This window comes from Cucurbitaria berberidis (assembly GCF_010015615.1).
Source record: "Cucurbitaria berberidis CBS 394.84 unplaced genomic scaffold K460scaffold_2, whole genome shotgun sequence".
NCBI classification, from domain to species: Eukaryota; Fungi; Ascomycota; class Dothideomycetes; order Pleosporales; family Cucurbitariaceae; genus Cucurbitaria; species Cucurbitaria berberidis.
The window spans coordinates 3,840,860-3,854,291 of NW_024468936.1; positions in this window are offsets into that span (position 1 = coordinate 3,840,860).

Here is a 13,432-nt window from a genome sequence, read left to right on the forward strand (position 1 = left end):
TCTTTTTAGTAATAGTATTAACTAATTAGCGTTAAAGTGCAGTAGCTATAAATAAAATATAAAGTAGATATTTTTATAGCAGTTAGGCAGTTCTAATATTATAGTATATTTATTTAGCATAGCAACTACTTTATATAGTTTTATATTTTTTGTAGTAAGCTTTTAGTTAGGCTGTATATTAAAAATATTATAAAAGTTAATATATACTTTATTACTAATATAATACTTTAGTACTGCGTTGCGCCTGTAGTTAGCATAGTACTTTATTTTATTTTAATTTTATTGCAGATTTTTTTGTATAAAGCGTATAATATTTACTATTTAATTAGTAGTACTGCGCGTATTATTGCGCAATAGCTGCTTAACTTGTATATATATATTATTAATAAAGCTATTTAATTTAATACTTAAATATAAAAAATATTTTTTTATTGCTTTATACAGTAAAATGCTTATAAATATATTTTTTTTACTATTAACTACAAATTCTACAATTAGCAGCTAGTTAACTTAATTATTTTATATATAATTTGTATATATTCTAAAGTAAGCTTTTAAGCTAGCATTAATAATTTTTATTTAGCTATTAGTTTCTAAGTAGTATGCTATTAATAGCTTAAAAAAAACTTTAAGCTTTTTGCAGAATTTTTTTTAAAAGTATAAAGTAAATTAAGCTTTTTAGTTTAAAATTATAGTAGCTAGGAAGCCTTCTTTGCGCTATATATATTTAATAAAAGCTTATACTATATTTTTAATTTTAAGCAATGCTAGCAGTACAAACTTTTATTTTTTACTAAAGCAATTTATTATAATTATAATATACTTAAAGTTCTGACTAAACCTAGTATGTATAAGCAGTAGTATAATAAAGTTAACTAAAATATTTATTTAAAACTGCTTTAGTATAAATAACAAGTATAATAATTTTTATTTTTTATTTTTATATAGCTTAGCCTAATAGCACGTCTTGCAGTTCCTAGTATATATTATAATAGTATTTATTATTAGCAGCTAAAAGTAATGCTAACTAATAAAAAAGTAAATAGGCTATTTGCTGCTATATCCTGCAATAAATATATTATAAAACTATTATATAATTTTTTTGCAGATTTTATTATTAAATAGTATTATAAGCTATTATTAAAAATATACTAATTTATTATGTACTTTGTAATTTTTAAACTTTATTTTAAAATAGTATTTAATTATAAAACTGTGCAGGAAATATTTAGCACTTATTATTTTTACTTTAATAATTTTTTTTATAATGCTATTTATTTTATATACTTTCTAAATAGCTGCTATAGTATTAATTTTAATAATATTCTACTTTAATATTTATACTAGCTTAGCTAGTCTACAAAATAATTAATTTTTTATTAATTTTTTTATTATACTATTGTTTAAAGATGCAGACAATACTAAATTATTATTTAATTTATTAGTATTACTTAATATTTTTTTACTTATTAAGTATACTATAAATGCTAATATTAGTACTAATTTAGTATAATTATTAAATAGTATTCTAGCTAAAAACGCGCTATGTGCTATTCCTTTTTTATAATTTATTTATATAATATTTTTTTATACTGCGTTGTTAAAGCGCTTAAAGCTTAAAATTATTTATATTTAATATAAAATGCGCAGATTATTAGGGTTTATAAAAATATTGCTAAAGTATTAAATAAATATATTTAGCTTAGTGCTAAGCTTACTAAGTTTATAAATAATTTTAAAATTAAATTTAAAAAAAAATTCTACTTATTAAGCTTATTATTAGTTTAAGTTTTTATTAATTATAAATATTTATAAAGTAGCGTAGTTTAAAATAATTTTAATAAAGTTATTTATATTTATAAGCTCTAATTACTATTTTTTAAATACTTTAATAATAGCTATAAGTTTTTTGTTATAAATAGCGTAATTATATTTTATTAAAATTATTTTTATAAAAATAAACGCAACTAGCTTAAAAGTACTATTAAGCTATATTTATAATATTACTATTATAATAATAATATCTAATAAATTAGTTTTAAGCCAAGTTTTTAGGCTTAAATTAAAATATAAAAATACTAGTACTATTATAAATTTTTTTTTTTAGCTTTTTAAAAGCTTTATGCGCAGTAAAGCTATATATTATAAAAAATTGCTATAAATATTGCTGTTTTTTTTTTAAGTTAGATTTATTAGCAGGCGCGTAATATACAAAAATATAATTATAAATTATTAGTAAAAATTTATAAACTTTAAAAAAGCCTAAAATTTTTTTAATATAGTAGGCAGTTACTATTTTAAAATAATTTTAACTTTTACAGAATTTATTTTAATACTTTTTAATATAAGTATAAAATTTAAGTACTTAATTTTTTTAATAGCAAATTTATTTTTATTAATATTAAAGTAAAAGCTTATTTTACTTAGCTGCTTAATAATACTTTGCATATATTTTTTATATTATTTTAATATTTTACTATAAATTAGTATATTATTTAAATAAATAAAATAAAAGTTATTAAAGTACTTGCGCAAGACTTTATTAATATAAACTTAAAATATATTTAGTATATTATATAAGCTAAAAAGTATAATAATATACTTAAAAAGCTTATATTTAGTAAAAAATATTATTTTATACTTATTACTATTTTTAATATAAATTTTATTAAATACTGCAATAATATTAATAATAGTAAAGTATTTTACTATTGCAAATTATATTAATATTTTTTTAATTATTAGTAGCGCGTTGCAATTTTTAATAGTTACTATATTAAATATTTTATAATTAATATAAATATACAACTTACTACCTAGCTTCCTAATAATAAGTACTAATAAAGTATAATTAAAGTAATTTTTATAAATTTTGCTTTTTATATATATATTATTAATATAAGCTTTAATTATAAAGTTTTTATTTTTATTTATTTTATATATTTTCGCGCTAAAGTGCTTTAAGCTTAATATTAAATTAATAATATAATTAATATTTAATTACTATAGTAGTAAAGTTATATATACTAAGTTAGAATTAAAGTAGTAAGCTATATTATAAAGCTAATTAGGCAGTTTTTTTAAAATTTTAGCGCGGCTTTTTGCAAGCGCATTTAGCTTATTATAAAATTTATTAATATTTTTTTATATTAAAGTATTAAAGTTTATATTAAATATTAATATAAATAATTATTTTATATTTTTTTATTTATTACTATTAGTAATAATAACGCGCTTAAAATTTTGCAAGTATATTTAAATTATATTATAATTTAAATAAAATGCTATTATTGCTGTTATAGCGCCTAATATATAATATATATTAAGCAGGGTGTATTTGGCTATATAATTAACTAAATTATTAAAATTTTTAAAGTTATAAAAGCTTTTCTTTAATAAACTATAATATTTAAATTTAATTATAATTATATAGCTGCAATAGCAGCTTAGGCTTTTATTTTAAAAAAAAAATTTTTAGTTTTTTAAACTTATATAGGCAAGTAAATAATATTTAATCTAGTAGCTTTTAAAATTACTTTAATTAAAAATATTAATTTTTTTTTAAAATTTTTATATTTTTTTAGGCTACGTTAGGAAAATTTAATTATATTTAGTTTATATTTAAATTTTAAAAAATTAACTTAGCTAAATTATATAGTAATAAATAATTATATATAGTTATAAATGTTTATTAATAATTAAGTAGCTATTAATTTAAGTAAGTTACTAGTATTGCGCAAGTTACTAGTATTACTATTAATATAAATTTTATATATATATATACTTTACTACTTGCAGGCTTATTATTTTATATTTTTATAAAAATTAAATTAATAATGCTTATTAAATAGTTAGTATTTTAGTAATAGAATGCAGGCTAATAATATAATTTATAAAAATTAAATATAAAATATATTTTTTATAATAATTAAGTTAAAGTTAAAACTAGTATACTAGGTAATTTAATTTATATATATAGTTTTATACTATCTTCTACTATTTTTTACTATTTTCTACTATCTACTTTTATTAATATTATAAAATTAAACTTTTTTATAAACTTTAAAGCTTTATAGCTATATTTTTTATTATATTTTAATTAATATGCGTACTATTTATTATTTTTTTACTTTATAATTTATTTTTTAAAGCTATTTTAATAAACTATTTACTTAGTATACTAATTTTTAGCTTGCTTTTTAGTATATATAAAATATAATTAATATATATTAAAGCAAGCTAGCTTAAGTAATATATCCTAAATATAAATTAATTTTAAGTATTCTACTTATTTTATAGTTTTATAATTATAACTATATTTGCTTTTATTAGTATAATAGCTTTTATAAAAACTATAAATGCTACTAAAATAAATAGTTTATTTAAATTTTTTTATTTTAGAAGCGCTTTATCTAGTTTTAACTTTTTTATTTTTTTTTTATTAAAATTTTTTTATTATTATTATACTTCTTCTAGAGCTTTAGCTATATAATAAGCTATACTAAAAGCTTATATAATTTTATTAGTATTTTTATTTAAACTATTTTTAAAAGTATTAGCTTTTTAGTATTTTTAGCTTTATTTTTAATAGCCTAACTTTAGTTGCAGTTTAGTATTATTTAGCAGCTAATTATTTTATATTTAGTTTTAATTTATTAGTACTTTATACTTATTTTAATTAAATTTTTAATATAATAAAAAAAAAGCTTTTAGTCTAGTATTGCAAAAAATAGCTAAAAGTATACTAATACAAATTATTTAGTTTTTTTACTGCTTTTGCTTTTATACTTTTTATATTTTAATTTAGCTAGTACTAAGTATATTGCAATTACTTATATTTTAGTATAATTAAAAATAATTATTATATAAGCTTTTTTTAAAATTATTCTGTTTTTGCACAGTACTGCCCTGCATTATTTAATAGCAGTATATATAATTATAATTAAATTTAATTAGCTATAAAAGTAGAAATAAATTAAATTTTTTTTTTTATTTTTTAATATATTTTTGCTTTAAAGGTCTTATATAACAAGCATTTAGTAAAATATAAATTTAGTAAAAATTTTTACTTTAATATTTATAAGTAAGTTATACTTTTTAAAATTTATAATATTTTTAATACTATTTTTAGCTTTTAAAATTATATTAGTTTAATTTTTTACTATAGTTAAGCTTTTTATTATTTTCTTACATTAGCTTTAAGCTAAAGCAATAATTATAATATTTTTATATATTTTATTTATAAACTTATACTTAATAATACTATTAGAATTTAGTTTAGTAATTAGATTATATTAATTAGTTACTTTATTTTTATCTTTTAGTTTAATAAAAGCTAAAAAAATAAAAATAAAAATTTTATATAAGTTTTTTTATTATTAAAGTACTAAATAAAGCTTAAACTTTTTATTAGTATTTATAATTATTTTTTTAAAGCTTTTTATTACTTTAAAAAAAAAAATTAATGCTAAAGTAAATTATATAATATAGTAAAAAAAATTAGTATAAAATTATAATTTAAGTGCTATACCTAGCATTTTAATATAGTATTAAGGCAGTAAAGTTTATATAATACTAAGTTAGCTAAATAAATTATTTTTTAATTAAAAAACTTTTAATAATTACTATTAAAAATTTAATATATTATTATTTAAAAATTATAATAATAAAACTATAAATTTTTAATAGTAACTAAATTATTTAAGCAATGCTAGGCAAGTTAAATTAAAACTAGTAAAAGTATCTTATAGTAAGCAAGAATTTAATAAAATTTTAAAAAAATTTATATAGCTTTTTTATATATAAAGTAATTATTATTTATTATATAATTATATTATTGCAGGTAATATAATTATATATAAAGTAAAAATTAAAAGTATAATTTTTAATTTTTTTTAAAAAAATTTAAATGCATAAGCAGAAAAGCATATATATATATATTTATACTATAAATTAAAACTTATTTTTATTTTTTTAAATTTTTTTTTACTTTTATATTTATATTAACTATAAATAATATAACACTTATAAAAAACTTTATATATATAAATTTATAAATTACTATTATAGCAAGCTATACAAGTAGCAAGCTAGTAATAGTTAACTAATATAATTTATTATTACTTAACTATTTTAAACTAGTATTTAATAACTACTAGTACTTTAAAAAAATTTGCAAAAATTTTTAAGTTAATTTTTTCTAGCAGAAAATACTATTTTTTTTTTTTTAATATAAGCTTTTTTAAGTTTATTTACAATAAACTGTTTATAATAAAGTAGCTATAGTTTATAAAGCTTTTTATAATTAAATATTGTATAATTTAATTATTTAATTTTACTATTAATTAGTTTATTTTTATTAAAGACTAGCGAATTAAGCTTTTATAGCTTAAAAAAATTTTTAAAAGCAATTTAAATTTAGCAAAATATTAAATTAACTTTTTTAAAGCCTACTATTATTAGTAGTATAATAATTAAAAAATATAGCTTTTTAAAATAGTTAAATTAGTACGTAGATAAATATAAGCAGTAAAGCAGTAAAAAGTAAGTAATAAAATAATAATTTAAATATACTATAAATAATAGCTTGCGCAGGTAAAAAAAAAAAGTAAAAGTAAAAAAAAAAAGTAAAAGTAAAAAAAAAAAATAAAAGTAAAAAAAAAAAGCAAAGGCAAAAGAAAAAAGCAAAAAAGCAGTTAAAAATTAAAACTAATATTATAAAAAAAATTATTATTATTATTAGTATTATTATTGCTTAAAAGCTTAGTATTAGTTAATTACTTAGTAGCAGGCTAATATTATGCTAGATATTTAGATATATATTTAAAAACTATTAAAAAACTGCGCTTTAGCAGAAAGTTATATTAAAAATTAAAAATTTATTATTTAGCAATTTTATAAATAAAAGTATATAATACATAGTAAAATATTAATAATATAAGTTATTAATAATATATTAAGTCCTGTTTTTGCAGGCTTAAAGCTTTTTATATAAATTATTTATAATTATATTTATAAATTTGCAGTTATAGAATTTATTAAAAATAATATGCTTCTAAACTATAATATAACTAAAAATATAAAATATTATAAATTTAAATACTTTAGTATTCTTTTTAGTTATAAAGCAATAAAGCTTAATAATTATTTTATTATACTTTTTTAAGATATAGTTTAGAAGTATAGTAAAGCTGTATATAATAATAAATTATTTTATAAATAAAATAAAATAGTTTTCTATTATATTTTTATAAACTACTAGTATATTATTATTTTTAATTATTTATAGTACTATTTTAAACTTTTTTTTATAGCTAATAGTATATTTGTAAAAAATAATATTTTTATTATAATTTATAATACGTGCGTTAATACGCAGATTAATTTTTTTTTTTATTTTTTTATTTTTTATTAGTAGCTTTATGCTATTTAGTAGTTTATTATTTATAAAATAAAAGCAGAACGTAAGCAGGTTTGCTAAATAGTACTATTTAAAATAAAATAAATTTATTTTTATAATTTTTTTTTTATACGTTTATTGCGCAGCTTTATTTACTAATTATTAATAGCTATAGTAAAAGCAAAAAGGCTTCTTAAAATTAATTATAAAAAATTAAGCTATAAAAATTTAGATTTTTACTTAAGTAAATAACTAAATTTAGTAAAAATACAGCTTTTATTATTAAAAACTGTAGGATTTAACCTTAGTTCTATAGAAATAATTTAGATATAACTAAGTTATAATTTAAGTTTAACTTAAGTTTAAACTTAGTAATTTAGATTTAATTAAATAATTATTAAACTTAGCTATATAGTTAACTGAATTATTAAAGTTTTTAAAGCTATAAAAGCTTTTTTTTAATAAACTACAATATTTAAATTTAATTATAATTATATAGCTGTAATAGCAGCTTAAGTTTTTATTTTATTTATTAATTAGTATTAAATATATATATAGCTTTTTTAGTATTAATAGTAATTTTTTATATATATATTAAAAAGTCTTTTTTTTAGCTAATAAATACAGTATGCTATTTTTTTTTATAGTTTAGTATTAATTTATATTTTTAGCTACTTAAGCTTTTATTACTTTTAACTAATTTAGCAAGTAAACGTGCTTTATTAGTAATATAAGTAATACAGTTTTTATTTTTTTTATGCCTATTATATTTGCAAATATACTACTATTATTTATAAACTATTTTTTTTTATATAAAATATAAGCTTTGCTTAATTAGTATAGTATAAATAAAATATAAAAGCTTTAAATTAGTAGCAAAGTAATTAATTTGCTTTTTTAAAGCTTTTTAATGCAAATATTAAAAAATTTAGCTACTTTTTTTTATTTTTTAATAGTATAATATTTTATTACTATTTTAGCTTGCGCTTTTAAAGCATTTTAAGCTTTAAATAGTATATTAGTATTATAAATAGTTATTATTAATAACTACGGCAAGGGCAAAGAGGCCTTCTAAAGTTAATTATAAAAAATTAAGCTGCAAAAATTTAGATTTTTACTTAAGTAAGTAACTAAATTTGGCAAAAAAAAAGAAAAAATACAGTTTTTATTATTAGAAATTGCAGGATTTGAACTTAGTTTACTGCATATAATTTAAATATAATTAGGATATAACTCAGGTATAACTTAGGTTTATTTTAATATAATTTAAATTTAATTAGACAATTATTAAACTTAGCTATATAGTTAACTAAATTATTAAGGTTTTTAGAGCTGTAGAAGCTTTTCCTTAATAGGCTACAATATTTGAACTTAACTATAATTGTATAGCTGCAATAGCAGCTCAGGCCTCTATTTTTTTTTTTTTTTTTTTTTTTAAATTGTACTTTTTTAACTAAAGTATGCTAAAAATAAAGTTATAGCCTGTTATTTTAACTTAGTAAAAAAACTTTTTACTTTAATAGTTACTATGCGCAATTATTACTAATACTTTATAAGTAATAGTTTGTTTAATAACTTTATTACTAAAGCGCAGCTTTAATAGCTGCTTTAAATAAAATATTTATAATTTATATTATTGCGCAAATAATTGTAATGCATAATTACTAATTATTTTAAAATTTATTAAACTTTTTGTATTAATAATAGTTTTAAAAAAAATAATAATTTTGCACTTAAATACAAATTATTATTTATAAACTAATTATTTACTTTTAACTATTATATTTATGCTTAGTCTTACTACCTTCTTGTTATTATTTAATTTTAAAATTTATTTTTTTAAGTATTATAAACAAATGTGTAAAGTATTATTATATAAAATTGCTTTAATAAATAGAATATTAAAAAACTATAAATTATTAGTAGTATAAGTATAAATTAAAGAAATAATTTTTAGTAAAAAAAAGAGTTTTAGTAGTATTATTATTATTAAATTTTTCCTAATACATTCTTAGCAGCATTTTTTGCTAGAAACTTTTAGTTTTTTAAATAATTATTATTTTTAATTATTGCAGCTGCACTAGTAACTATTGTTTATAGTGCTAAAATGCAAGTAGCAAAAATAATTAATTTATTTTTATAAACTATTAAAGCATTATTATTTATTATGCAATATTTTTTACTATTTTTATTAATAATATTATTATATTTAAAGTACTAGCCTTGCTTTGCAAAAGTTATTAATTATTATTTAATTTTATTATAGCTAGTTTAAATAAAAGTAGTGCTATTACTACTAGTACTACTACTTTAACTGCTTTAGGCCTTTTAAAAGCTAAAAATTAAATTTAAAAATATATTGCTTTTACTAGTAAAATAATAAAATTACTACTGTACTTAGCAGTTCTAGCTAAAAAAATTTTATATATTATTATAGTAATACTAGCTGCTAGCTTGCTAGCTGTAGCGTATAAAATAAATAGTATACTAGATTATTTTACTATTTAGCATATTAATAAGCGCAATTATAAATATAAAGCAATTTACTTATATATTAAATAATTTTTATTTACTTTATATAAAACTGCTAAGTGCTAGTTTCTACAGCTTTGCTATAGCTTTAGTAGTAAAGTTAGTAATATTATAAATATAGTTTAAGTTTTTAAAAATTTTATTAATTATAATATAAGCATTGTAAATTTTTAAATTTAAATAATATTTTATACGCTAGCTAGCAAGTCTGCAGAAGTAGTTAATAATATACTTAATTTAATTTTATACTAAAATATAAATATTTATTTTAAATAAAAAGTTCCTAGTACTACGTTGCTAAAACTTATAATTTTTTTTATTTAATTTATTATTTTAAAAAGTATTAATATTTTTTAGTTTTTTACTAATAGCTATTAAGTTACTACTAATTAATAAAAGCGGCGCTAGTGCTACTATAAATTATTTTTATAAAAGTAAAGTCTTTATAAAAGCGTAAAAGTTTGCTATAACTAATTGTAATAAAAATAGTAGCAGTAATAATTAAATTACTAGTAATAGCAGGTTATAAGCAAAGTTGCTATAAGTATGCTAATTATTATTTTAATTTTATAATATATTATTGCTATTAGAGGGACCGCTTGCGCGTTACTTTTAGTAATTTTTTTTATATTTAAAATTTTTAAAATAAATAGTAAGTTAAATATTATTTGCTTAAAAGCTGCTTAGTTTATTTTATAAAACTAAAATTTATACTATATAGCTATTTTTTATATTAACAAGTTAGTTGTTTTTCTGTATTACTTATATAATCTATTTTATTATAAAAGCTATAGTTTATTATTTAATATATTTTTTAGCGGTCTAAATATGTTTTTATATATTATTTTTTTTAACTTAGGCATTATTTTTTAAAAATATAATTTAAAACTTAAAATTAGTAGTAAATGCTAGAAAATTTACAATATAGGCAAATATATTATTACTATTGCTTTATATGCAAGTTTAAAAGTCTGCAGTTATTTATATATTAATAGTAATTTTTATTTAACTATTAAAATAAAATTAGAATAAATACAGCAATAGCTAGTTATTGTTATTATTTTATTTTAAGTAAAGTATTATACTTTTTTTTTAATTTATAATTTTTTTAAGCAATTTTTAGCGTAAGCAATAGCAATATTTTTTAATATTTACTTTATTATTATTTTTAGATATTTTAAACTAAATTTGCTTTTTTTAAAGGGCATTATACTACATATATAAGCTTTTTTTTTTAATTTTTATAAAATTATTATTTTATTTAAAGTTGCTTAAGTTATTACTAAGCTGTAATTTTGCTAGCATTATACTTTAGATTTTTTTTTAAATTTTTGCCTAACTTTTGCTTATATTAAAGAAGTTTAAAAGTATAATACAGAATTTAACTATTTTATCTTGCTTAATTAAGCAGTTGTATTAGTTATAGTATGCTAAAATTAGTAAAAAATTTTATTATTTATTAAGCTGCAGTAATTAGTATTACGCGTGTTAGTATTGCACCTGCAATAATAATATAATTTATATATAAGTTTATTAAAACTTACTTTAAAAAAAAGCTTAATATAATATAAACAATAAATTTAGTAAATTAAATTAATTATTATATAATAGAATACTAAGCTACTAAATGCAGGATCCTAAATTTAAATTAGTATAATTTAGTAAAGCAAGCGCTAAGGGCGCTAGCAGGAAGTCTAACTATATTAGGTTAAATATTATATAACTGCGGGGTAATTATATAATAGAAAAGTAGAACTGTAACAAATACTGCAAATACTATAATACTATAATATTATAATTACTGCAATTACTACGATTACCGCGATCACTATAACCCTATAAAGTAGAATACTAAAACTTAAGCTAATACAAAACAGATTATATTTAGCAGCAAAGAATATAGCGCTAAACTCCTTTCCGCTTTCTTGCTTTCTGCCCTCTTGCTCCCTATAGTATTGTCCGTGCTTGTATTCCCCCTCTTTGCTAAAAAAGTAATATATCTTTAAAATAACTATTTAGTTTTTTATAATATTATTATATTAGACTTATAGTTTTACTATAAACTAAGTATATTACGTATTTTTTATTAAATTAACTACTTTTTGCAAGCTGCAGATAAACAGCTTGCAATACGCTGCAGTATATTTTTTTTAAAATATAATTTAATACAGTAAACTAGCATAGATATATAGATTTTATTATATATAGTACTGTCGCTTTATTATTGAATAGCTGCCTAAGCAGTTTTAGTCTTCCTTTAAAAAAAAAAACTTAATTTACTAAATTTATCCCTTATATAGAATTTTTATATAAAGCTTTTTAGTAGTTATACTTTTAAAAAGTTCTAATACTAAGCTATAAATATTATTTAATAAATATACTAGCCTAGTTTTTACTAATAAGTAGTTACTTATATTTAGCTAGCAAAATATTAGCTATATTATTTATAGTAGCTAGTTAGAGCAGAAATTTTTAGTTTTTAAAGTAAAATATATACTAAGCAATTATCTTTTTTATTAAAAAAAACTTTATTTTATTAGGCTTAATATTGTATTATAGAGGCTTTCCTTTTAGTTAATTACTAAATATTATTTAAGAAATGCTATAGATCTGCGCAGCTTTTTATTAAAAAAAATTTATATTATATTTTAAAGCTTAAACTATAAGCTATATTTAATTTTTTTTTTAAAAAAATTGTATATTATTGTATTAAAGCATTACGTTTAATAGTAAAGGACTATTAATTTTAGTAGGGTCTTGGCATTGTAACTAATTTAACTAGGCAACTAACTCGCCTGTGTAATATATTAGCTTATAATAAAATATAAAAAATATAAATTGTATATTTTACTAACTATAAGTTAACGCCTGCCTTTTTTATTTAAATGCGCATTGTAGTATACTACAATAGTTAATAAAAATTACTTTTTAAAATAATTTATATAGTGCAAATAGCAAATTAAACTACTAGCAACCTTATTATTATTAATCTATAATAAATAACTGTAATAATTATACTTTATATACTAGCTATTCTAACCTTAACTAATTTTTATATTTTAATTTAAAAATTACTATTATTAAAATTTAACTTTACTTAGTTTTTGCAACCTTACTCTTACTTAAAATTTATATACTTTTAATCTAATTTTAATTTATTTTTACTATAAAAGTATTAAATTTAAAGTAAGTTAAAGTTAGAGTTTTATATAAACTAACCTAAACTTAGCTTAAACCTATTTACTAGTCTAGCTTACCTGTGTAATATATTATAATATAAATAAATACTATATAACGCAAATAAATACTTTTTATTAAATATTTTAGACTTTTCTTATACTAGTCCTATTTAGGTAATTTATAGCTACTTTTAACTAATTATAGTAGTAAATTAAAAGTAGACTAATATTATAGTACTAGGCCTAATATAGTAAAAGATAGGAATTAAATATAAATTTATAGTATAAGGAGTATTTTTAAGTTTTATAGTTTTATAAACTT